This window comes from Melospiza melodia, chromosome 16, assembly GCF_035770615.1.
Source record: "Melospiza melodia melodia isolate bMelMel2 chromosome 16, bMelMel2.pri, whole genome shotgun sequence".
NCBI classification, from domain to species: domain Eukaryota; kingdom Metazoa; phylum Chordata; class Aves; order Passeriformes; family Passerellidae; genus Melospiza; species Melospiza melodia.
Genome location: NC_086209.1, coordinates 16,020,873 through 16,029,416, shown reverse-complemented (window position 1 = coordinate 16,029,416; position 8,544 = coordinate 16,020,873). Strand labels below are relative to the sequence as shown.

The following is an 8,544-nucleotide window of genomic DNA, read 5'->3' as shown; positions in this document are numbered from 1 at the left end:
CCACGACGAGAACTTATTAAGGTGATTTGAGGTGGCTCATCAAGTAGATTTTCCTCCCCTTTGTTCGTGTTTTATGGGCTCTCAGCTGCCTCCCTTCCACTCTCCAGCGCTGGGTGAGATAAAGTTTGCTGTGTAAGGACTATCCCTGACATAAAGGGACAAATGTCTCCAAACATGGCCCTTTTCTGTACACGCACAGATGTGCTCCTGCTTTTAATTGATTTTCACTTGCATTTGCAAATGAGAGTTTTGCAGACACCAAGTTATCTTCAGGGCTGTACAGGGGCACCAGAAGTGGACAGTAACAAAAATTGGCAACAACCCAGGAATAATATAGCAAGGTGACTTCCTGGTCTTTGAAATAATTATTGAGCAGTGCTGTTTTGCTGCCCATATCAATCAATAAATCTCTCTACATGCAATACATTCATTATTCCTACCCTCGGTGAATAGTGTCAGTTTAAAAATCTCGGGGACCATTAGGTCAATATTTTAGTGGGATTTGTCTGTTGGCCACTTTCCATCATCCTGCTCAGGAAGTGAATAGGAAATGAATGCCTTGCATCATGATCATAAAACAGGCAGCTTCTTGAAGAGAAGAGGTGACCAAATTTCTTAAAATCTTGAAGACCATCGCCACAGACAGGCAGGAGGCTGCAAAATTAAATGAATGAACTTGAAGAAATAAAAAGCAGATTGGTATGAAAAGGCTTTGAATCATCTGTATCCATCTCCTGTGGTCTTGATTACAAATATAGGGAGATCTGAGGAAAGATTGCATCAGGTTAGATGCTGAGAAGTGGGAAAAGAGAATTGATCTCCTGGGTCTTGACTCACCGCTTTTGGTGAATCTGAACATTGCAGAACCACAAAGGACCATCAGCAGAGGAACCTGAGGAGACACAAATTCTGCTTTCCCTCTTCCCGCAGTGTCTTTGGTTTCCCATGTGAAGACCAGGCCAAGGCCGTGATCTCTGATCTCTTCCAGGGAATCTGCTCTCAGGTATCACCTGTGGCCTTCCCCGGGGTAGATCAGAACTCATTCCCATCCATGGAAACCATGGAGCACAAGTGCCCTTCTCCCAGAGTCACCTGTTTGGCTGGGCTGACGTGTTTGTGTCACCAGCTGCACGAGCCATTGGGCAGAGCAGCAGAAGCCTAAGCAAACATGTCGTTCTTTTGTAAACAGGAATAATTATGTTGACTGGTAGATAAGTAGGAATAACTGAGCAGAAACTGCAGATGTTGATGCTTTCTCTTCCCTCTGTCTTTCAAACCCCTTTGGTAGCTCCTCTGCGCTGCTCCTGTCCCCTTTCCTGGTGACAAATTTCTCTAAGCATTTTTTATGTGCCTCTTCTATCTTCCTCATGCTGCAAAGTATTCAAAGCTGACAGGCTGGAGAGATGCTTCTTGGTCCTCTTCAGCATCCTCCTCCTCTTATGTTCCTCCTCCCCTCTTCCCTATTCCAACCGCTCCTCTTTCCTTTCCCCATCAGACTTTTCCCTGGCCTTGGTAGCCCCACTCTTCTGAACCACATTTCTTCTCAACTCCTGCCAAAGCCCATGGAATGATCTCCAAAGGGAGCTTGGTGTCTGAAAGGGTGGGTTTCAAATAAATCTGGAGTGGAGGTTGTTCAGGGCTCTGTGGGAGATGAAATGGAGCGAGATGTGTTCGTTCCCTTTGCTGGCTATTCCAATCCCCAGCTGATAATTACCAACAATGGATGAAAATGTGCTTGGGATATATCATAAGAAGAAATCATATGGAAATATTAGGCAGCCCATTATTGTAAGGCTCTTGTAAATACTGTTTCATAAGAAGAACCTATTTAAGATGATGTAAAACTTAATATTCCTATTAACAAGACGTACTGTACTATTTCCAATTCATATCAGTGAAAATGCATTTTAAATTACAAAGTACTCGTATTTTATCTGAGCCAATGTTCTGATTCATATGTCTCCTCTTTAATCCTATTTTCATTCAAAGTTTCACAATTCACATCTTTTTCCCATTTTCTGTAATACTTTCTGTGTTTTCAAAATGTAATCAAAGCTTGTTAGCTTCTACCCAACCATGTTTGGCTGAATGGGAATATTAATAATACCAGCTATTGATGTCTTTATGTTAAAATTTGATTTATTGAGCAAGTGGCACATAATCTGTGGGGAAAATACCTAGAGATAACACCTTGAGATGATTAATTGTGTTTACAGTGCATTTCTGTAATAATTGTTTACAAGGAAATTTATGCATGAGTTGCTGCCCCAGTTCAAAAGAATAACTCATCAGATTGTCAAGCTCTCTGCTCTTGAGTATTCCAGCTAATTGCTATCTTTGCTAGTTGAGCATCATAAATCCTTCTTCCACAGAGCTGAGAGCAGGATTTTTTGGATCCTGCTTTTGCATGCAACCTTTTCATCCCTGGGAACATCAGTTTCCTCCTGCAGGAAACAAAAAAAATCTGTAAGGGGGTGATATTGACAGAAGATTGTGACAAGCTACCCGGTGGCATCAGGTCTAACTTCTAAAGGAGCTTAGGCAATCATGGCTTAAAATCTGTGTTGGGTGAATTTGCCAGGAATGTTACTGATAAAGAATAACACACAACGATGTAGACTGAGTCTTTAAAAACACTAAATTCCCAGTTCTGCTGCTCCCTACTCTTGTATTTCCTTCTCCTGCACAAGTGCTGCAGGGTAGAGATGGCAGGATGGGTTGGGGAATGGTTCCTTTGCAGCCATCTGTGCTTATTACTGATCTAATAACAACTGCACAATTCTCCCTTTTGGAATTAAATCCGTCTTTATAAATTCACAGACATAAAAGTACTTTTCTTCTGCACAGCTTCATGCATTTTGAGTATGCTTTTTTTTTTGTTCTATTTCCAATTTTGCAGTTTAATTATTTCATAACTAACTCTCCTGTAGTTGCAGGAGTGTTATCCAAGCAATGTGTTGCCAGGAAGTGGTTGATAATGTTTAATAATTCCTGATTACATTCCTGTTCCAGTCCATGATCATGATTTTACAAATGTTTCTGGTGCTGTTTTTCAGTACAAATCCTCCTTTTCAGTTTCTTTCCCCTCGTTGTTGACAGTGTGTTGGTCAGAATATAAGAGAAACCGACCTATTTGCTGGTTTAATTAAAGATGTCAGTGAAATCCTTAAGGTTTGCCTGGGAAGGAGCAGATTTACTTGCTGCTTTTATGCACACTGTGGGATTTAAACATTTTGAGAATTGCTTTGGTGATTTTTCCCAGGAGATAAAGGAATGGATTAAGTGAAGTAGTTTCTGACTATAATTGGTCTGGTTTAAACACTTAAAAATAACTTTAAGAAATAAGAAAACACAAAACAGGTTTTCAAGTAGGGATTTAACTTTTTCTTTCCCCCTTCCTCCCCCTCCCCAGCTATGTGTTTATTCCAGCTTTGGTGTCTCATTGTGAACTATCAAAGTGGGCTGGACCTGAGGTGGGATATCTGTGCTTGGAACAGCAGAGGACAGATGTCTGGAGGAGAAGAAACAAAAGCCCTAAATCTGAAGGAACAGCAGGAGGAGAGAAAAAGGAGATGAGAGGGAGGGAAGAAGAAAAAAAAACCCAGAGGCTTTCAGCCTTTGGATCAGTTATTTGCTCTTTGCAAACAAAGTGGGCTGGGAGTGCTTTAAACTTGCCGAGGGTTTGCCGGCAGAGCAGCCCCATCAAAGGCTGCACCTGTTGCTCAGGTGTTCCTGGCACTGCTGCTGCTCCTCTGCATCAGCCAGGGATGCACCTGGGGCACCATGGAAAAGCTGTTCTGTCTCCTCTTCCAGTCAAACACCTGGGCTCTGCTCTCTGCCTCGCTTTGTCTCGGGCAGGTGAGCGGCCAGCAGCGAGGAATTGCTGCCAAATTGTTCCTGTCATGGTCGCTTGGAGAGGCAGAGGTGGAGTTGGTGTAAATCAAAATATTCACATGGCTAAACCAAGCTTAACTCTGTCCCCCCTAATGCCATCAGCTCCTACAGTACCAGCTGCACCGAGTGAAGGCAATAAAACGCCCTGCTGAGCAATCAGAAAATATCAATTTAACACCTAAACTTATGCTTGTGGTCCAGAGAAATGAGGATCACTGCTATGCCTGTAGTAAAATCGTTCCTATCAAAACTTGTGATATGGGAATTCTTGAGAGGAGAGTAAAAAAACCACCCAAGGCTTTATAAGCAGGTTTTGATCCAAAGTAGACGCAATAACACAACACATGAAGCAGATTCTGTAGGAAATATTAGACTAATCTTACAAAATATTCCAACCATGCCTATCAAGGAACATTAATAACAGTGTTATTGACAGAGTATTCATTTGAAGTCATTCTGTTGGATACAATTAACATTTAGATGAGAGACAGTTATAGGTACTCGGATGATATATATGAAAGAAACAATGACTCATCCCTCCAGCAGCATCGGTACCAAACCTCACAGCAGGGAAACTGCATTTCTGCCAGCTTTGAAAAGCTCCTGTGGACCTTCCTGAAGAAATCAGCTTGTTCCTCTCAGAGGGATTGCTCTGTTCTGTTTCCTTACTGAAAGAGGAAATTTCTGTGCAGTTTGCCAAGGGCTGGATGAATGCACACAGGGCAGGGGAAAGGGCTGGGATGGACAGCTCAGGTCTGGGTGATTTTGCTCTTCTACCAGGCTCTTCTCCTCAAAGCTGTTTATGTAATTGGCTTAATTGTTACATCACCTACAGGAACATCAGCCACTGATTAACCTCTGTGCAGCCAGGGTGAGGGCAGTGATGTAAAAATCAAGAGTACATCATAAATCCTCTCTTGCCAGCACTGCCCAGTATCAAACCAGACTGTCAAGAGCTGGTTGGAATATGAGCAGGATGCTGGAAGGACACATTCCAGCAAGGGTGTCCTGAGATTCACAATGTCTCCAGTACAATAATGGGGCTTGGATTGGTCTCACCTGCTTTTAATTCTTTCTAATTTTGTCTAGGCTGCTCTTGGCTGAGGGAATCTTGGCCTGGGAGCCTTTCACCCTGGACAGCTTCAGGTCCCTCATTTTTGGAAAGATGAAGTCTTGTCTGAACATAAAAGCATCAGTGGCAGCCACCAGCCTTTGTACCAATAAGATGTCACTTTTTTTCTCCACATCTGTGCCTGCTGGAGGTCTCTCCACCCAACTGGATTTTGTGCAGGTTTAGAAGATGCTTGTTCAGCCAGAAATATGAGCACAATCAACCACAGTTCAGAAAATCCGAAATTGTGACAGAAATTTCCACCATAAACCCTCTCTGCACAGCACTCACTGTGTTGGTAAGTAAGAATACCATAATTTGGTTTAGAGAAAATGGGACTGTAATAATTAATAGGAAATATTTTTTATATCTCCAAAAAAAAATTTTAGATGACATGTTGCCACAATAAGTAGACTTGCACGTCTGGAAATGGGGTTATCTCCAACCCTGCTGCCTTAAATCTGCTCCATAATAGCCTGGTAGTAGTTTATTTATATTAATTCCGTACTGTATATTTTGCATTTTTGTGGAAATGCCTAGAGCATGCATATTAAGCAGTTAAGAAAATTGATCTGCTTGAGCAGTGATAACATTTGCAGAATGAAATCCTCACAATTAGAGAGACGTTTGAAGAAACCATGTTAAAAGGTGCTGAAATGTTCTTGAAGAAATGCCACATGTTGCTGCGGGCAGTAATGAAACATTTCCATATAAAGTACTACATAAACACATAGAAAATGTAGACATATGTTAGCAGATTATGGGGTGTGAGAGTGATAGAGTAGTGATGATTATTTGCAAGTGTTAATGTTACCAAAGCTGAAGGTTATCTCCTGGTCCTGGACCCTATATGTAAATAATTATAGCTGGAAATATGCATCTTCAAAGCCATCAAACAAAATATACATCCAGCACTCCTGAAATACTGTAGGGTTTATTGATCTGCAGTGTAGGACAGTAAATTTTAGTAGATTTATGCTCAGATTTCGGTGAACATATGGCTTAAGACATGCAAGTTTGGAATAAAGTTATTCATATTACGCACACTTGCACATGGTTCAGGATTTGCAAGTCAGGGAGTGATCAATATGCAAAAGGTGAAGTCAAATATACATTACCCACACAGAGGGAATTTTCTATGCATAGCACAGAGCTCTTCTACCAGCAAGCCAGAGAATTTGGATCTCTTCATCCATCTATCAAATGTTTCCTGTGAAAATGTCCATCTATTATGTAAATAGTCTTGTTCTAAATATCTGTTTTTGTGAGGTAACCTATATATTTTCACAGCATGCTGCACCCAAAATAGCACATCAAAAAAGAAAAAAAAAAAAAGAACGTATAAAAATTTAAGATCCAGCAGTAACTTCAGCTTGGGAATATGGTCTTAGTGGACCTTTGGTTGGGGTTTTCTTCCAAGCCCGTCTCAAACCCTTGAAAACCTCATTTTTTTCATTGGTGACTTTTGCATTTCTCCTTATATAAAAAACCTGTGCATTGCTCTTGCTCCAGGACTTAAAAGCAGAACTGTGAAATCAGGTAAGTTGGTTAAATATTTCTGCTGAGATTCTCGCTGTTGTTTTCCTAATGAGCATTTTCTCACATCCTTTTCTGTTGTTTTGGTTTTTTTTCAAAATGTTTGCTTGAATTAGAAAACAATCTCTGTACTCCGAAGTGGCAAATCACTTGAGACTAGTTTCTGAATAGTGCTGAGAAATCCCTCTTTGCATATCTTTAAAGATGTTGCTCCAAGAAAAACAGGAATTTGTAACTCTAAAGCCTTCATCAGCCTTGTAACTTTGAAATAAATAGTTCTTGCAAGAATTCAGTACTTGCCAGACCTTCAGTTGTGTGCACTGAAGCTGTGGAAATTCAAGAAAAATAGACTTTATGATCTTTGTGTATTTAATAGAGGTTGTTTTTTCTTCATCACACAATGATGTCACCATTTTCCATTGCAGAAAGATCAGAAAGAGAAAAATCAGATCAATTAATCAAACTATTTTATTATAAAAATCCTTATATCCTTATATCATTTCTGGATGCCTTTATCCATATATATATATGCATCCATATATATACATACATATATATATATAACTATTTCTTTTTAATTTTTTTTTTATTTACTTAATGCTATGATTGGAGTTAAATATTGGTCAAAAATACCCCCAGTCATTTCCTTTGGTTCTGGGTCAGGCCTGTTCTTGCACAAGTAGAAAAAATATTTAGGTTGATACAGGATATATTAATTATAAATTATAAAATACATTATATTAATTATTTGCATTTCATACCTTGTTGCATTTGCTTATCAATCCAAGGAGACCCTGTGATTTTTTTACCACTAATATATTGTATTTATACTGAATTTACAGTGTGTAGTGTTGAAGGCACAGGTGCAGAGCCCAGTCTTTCTCCATGGCTTGGGAGGATGGATCCAATGTTGGCAACACTGATGGAAATTCCAAAGGGAGAGTTGAGGGGACACTTGGGGTGCAAAGGGGGGCTGCAGATAGAATAATCCAGCCCATCTCATTCTTCTCCAGGCCCACTTCCCACGAGGGATGGGGAGAAAGAGCTGGCATGGGCTCCTGCAGAACCCCAATGCTCCTTTCCCCACAGCAGAGAGGGCAATGCCAGGTCCCCAGTGAGATAAAGGGGAAAAGGTATTTCTTCTATTTCTTACATAATTTCCTGATTAATGATGATAGCACATCAACAGTTCATTAATTTGTTAAAATTTAAATAAATTAAATTAAAGATTTACTACATTTCATGACTTTTGAAATGGGATGCATTAAAATTTGGAAACAAAAGATCACAAAAGTGTATTTTCCAGCCACGCCTGTTTTCAGAAACCCATCCATCTCCTTTCCAGAAAGGAGTTAACTTTCAGGATAAGTCTTTTCTTCTTCATTAGCTCTTTATTAGCGTTGGGCTAATCAGGTCAGGCAGAATAAAAACTCATCAGAACCACCAGCCAAAGATCAGAGGAAGCCATTTTTCCTTTTGAAAGTTACATTTCCCATCTTTTCTGTCTTTTTTTCTTAATAATTTCTGTTCCTCCTGTTGTCGTACAGGAACAGATGTGAATGAATTCCCCAAAGAAAATTTGCTCTTACAGCATTCTAGTTCAATTTCTTTGTCCATGCCCATCCCCAAAGATAGTAAACAGATAATATTTATAGGGAGATTTTACGACCTGTTTACTTCAGATCCTTTTTTTGTATTTATAAAAAATGCAGAGAAGCCAAACTAAGTGATAAAGCAGCAGCTAGAGGTGCCTTTTTCAGTCTAGGCATTCAGTAAATATTGCTCTGCTAGAATGAAAAATTCAAATTGAAAAATAATTTTTAAATCATTAAAATATTAAAAATCATTCTGATAACAGCCTAGTTGCGTAGATAATATTGGTAGTTATTGTAAAAGCTGTTTTAATTAATGTTTCTAATAACATATATAAACCATGTAATATCAGCATGAGTTTTCCATATTCCCATAGGGATCCAGGCTCTGTAGTGGTCTAAAATGCTGAT

At 39.6% G+C, this 8,544-nt stretch overlaps 1 long non-coding RNA gene across 1 annotated transcript; it reads left to right on the top strand.

Moving 5' to 3' along the window:
• Positions 1-5,141: 5,141 nt before the first annotated feature.
• Positions 5,142-7,601, top strand: LOC134425870 (uncharacterized). The gene is made up of 3 exons (XR_010029800.1): positions 5,142-5,303; positions 6,518-6,544; positions 7,555-7,601. It is a non-coding gene; the product is annotated as an uncharacterized LOC134425870 (long non-coding RNA).
• The last annotated feature ends 943 nt before the right edge of the window (positions 7,602-8,544 follow it).